The following is a 3,117-nucleotide window of genomic DNA, read 5'->3' as shown; positions in this document are numbered from 1 at the left end:
ATTCCAAGCAAGTGTTTTAGTCATGATTATCAGCTCTTTATTTCATCTTTTCAATAGAATAGTGATTACTTGCCTTTCTTCTTACAAAAGGGTCATTCTCTTTTATAACAACTGTAATGAGCTACTGGTTGGATTTTCCTTGTCAGGAAATTATTTCCTTAGGATACCTTGCATGAAATTATCTCAAAACACTTTTACTTGAATATGCCAATATTTTGGTAAACCACAAACAGGAAAAGTTCAAAATGCTATTTTGCTTCTTGAGGAAATAAAATAAAAAATATAAAGGAAACACTCTTGTGATTTTATGAGGTACATTATCAAGTACTATAATCACTGCAAAAAAGATTATTGTGGATTATATTGAGCATGTCTATTTCAGAATCCAACCCTAGAGCCAAAAGGAGACCACAAGTAAACTAAATGCATATGCACAGCTATAATTTTTTAAGAGTTCAGGAAAATAGAAGAATTAAAGAAGTTGCATGGACATTATCAAATGCATTTATTTAAATTATCATTGGTTGCAATGATCTCCCTAGGCCATTCTTGACGGATCAACTGCAAATGATGTCAACACTTGCAGTGAGATTTTTCAGGAAATAATACTATCATTGTTCAAATTATCTTTTACATTTATTTTTACTCTTTGGCATATTTCTTTTAAATGTATTATAATTCATGTAATTGTATAAGATAGTCTCTTTCTGGATAAAAAAATTATTTTTATTAAAATGAACATTCCAAATAAAATTCTTTGCTCTTAGCATAATGTTTCAAAGCTAGCAGAACAGGCTGATTTAAGCAAGATTTGTTTTGATAATGATTGTTTCCAAATGAACAGTAAGCTGTTAAAAATTGATATCTTTAAGGATTTTGCTGCTATAAATTGTTTTCTCCTTCTAGAAACAACTACTAGTGTGGAAACATCATTGTTGTTGTTGTTGTTGTTAGGTGACTGAGTCAGCCCCAACTCGTAGCAACCCCTCCTTGGGTTTCCAAGGCAGTATCACTACGAAAGTAGATTGCCCAACCTCCTTCCGTGGAGTGGCTGGTGGGTTTGAACCACCAGCCTTCTGGTTAGCAGTCAGGTGCTTTAGGCACTACACTACCAGAGCTCTTAGAAACATCATAGCTATCTTGAAAATAAGGATACAAACATAGCTATCTTGAAAATAAAGATACAAACATCATAGCTATCTTGAAAATAAAGATATTGTTTCTTCCCTGTTCATGGAGTCTGAATTATAGATCCTATTAGACACAACGAGATGTCCTAGTGACACAGTGGTTAAGCACTCAGTTGCTAACCAAAGAGTGCTGAACCACCAGCTGCTGCATGAGAGAAGATGTGGCAATCTGCTTCCATAAAGATTTGCAACCTTGGAAACCCTATGGGGAAGTTCTACTGTGTCCTATAGCATCTCTGTGAGTCAAAATCCATGCAATGACAGTGGCTTTGGTTTGGTTTTCTAGACACAGACCAGCAAATAATGAAATCTTTCCAAAGTTCTTCAGGTTGTGTTTTGAAAGGAAGCCTTGCAATGTACATTCGCTGGTACAATTTTAAGGACCTCTGGTGGTATAATGCCTAAGGCATTTGACTACTAATTAGGTTGATGTTTCAAACCCACCAGCTGCTCCGTGGAAGGAAAATGGGGCAATCTACTTCTGTAAATATTTACTGCTTTGGAAACCCAGTGGGAGTTGCTATGAGTTGGAATTGACTCAATGGCAGTGGGCTTGGTGTTTTGTTTTTGTAATATGTTTTATTCTTTTAGGCAATTCTCTCAAATAGACTACAGAATTTATGTATTTTTATGATTAATATATCTTACTAAAATAAACAGAATACAAGTTGATGATTTTTACAGGGAATGGAAGAGTGGATAATCACATATTTGGAGACTCAGTTCTATTTAATGCTCACTAGCCCATCACCCCCAAATTCTAGGTAGTTTCCATATATCCTGAAAAGTTGAAACCACAGGAAATCTCAAAAGTGAGCATTCCTACTACCACCGCTGTTTTTGAGCAAAACGACACACTGCTACCGAGTCAGTTCCTACTCACTGCAACCCCCATGGGGTTTCCAAGGCTATCAATCTTTACAGAAGCAGCAGACTGCTTCGTCTTTCTCCCACCTAGCTGCTGGTGGGTTTGAGCTGCTGACCTTTTGGTTAGTAGCCAATGCCTTAACCACAGCTCCATCAGAGCACCTTGTTTTTGAGCAAGACTCAGTATTATTGGGACCCTAGAAGGTGCTAAGATAGATGTTTTAGAATTTTGACTTATGTAGATCAAAATCTTCATTGAAGGTGAACTACTAAGATGCTGAGAAATGTAGGGAATTTTCCCAAAAGTCTTCAGACATCTTACGATGTCCTATGACTACAGAAATCCAAGACTCAACTTCTACCAAGTATTTTATTACACTATAGCTGCTTTTTCCTATTATTCCAAAGATGGAAAAACAAGTCATATATGGAGTTTGGTATAAATTATAGGAAAGTACAGAAGCGATTTGAATGCACTCACTGCTGTCTCAATGCCAAGTTTAGGCAAGTCCAGTTTGCTGTTCCATTTTTCCATCTGTTTCCAAGTTACCGAATACGGAGTCAAAATTCATTTGCAGTTGAACAGACTTAGATAATAAAAAGGAGCTCTGGTAGGGTAGTGCCTAAGGCACTTGACTGCTAACCAGAAGACTGGTGTTTCAAACCCACCAGCCACTCCTCTGAAGGAAGATGGGACAATCTACTTCCATAGTAACACTGCCTTGGAAATCCAAGGAGGGGTCGCTATGAGTTGGGTCTGACTTGATGGCACATAACAACAACAGGTGATAAAAGAAGCTAGCTGCTTGTATAATAAGAAGAGATAGGGACTGGTTAGTAGAGGCTTTTGTAGACTCCTGTAGATTATAGATATTCTTACTATCTAAGACCTCTCCCACAGGACAACCAAAACCAAAACCAAATCCATTGCCATCAAGTAGCTATTTTGAATGTTTACAAGTGGCAACCATTTTGGATTTTAAAGTGATAGCTTTCTAATTTGGATTTCAGGGACCTAAGAACAGGTGGCGAGGTGAGAAGCAGGGAGAGGACAAAAAAA

The sequence above is a fragment of the Orycteropus afer genome, unplaced genomic scaffold, assembly GCF_000298275.1.
Source record: "Orycteropus afer afer isolate SDZICR_OR568_19922 unplaced genomic scaffold, OryAfe1.0 scaffold00240, whole genome shotgun sequence".
NCBI classification, from domain to species: domain Eukaryota; kingdom Metazoa; phylum Chordata; class Mammalia; order Tubulidentata; family Orycteropodidae; genus Orycteropus; species Orycteropus afer.
This window is presented reverse-complemented; position numbering follows the sequence as displayed.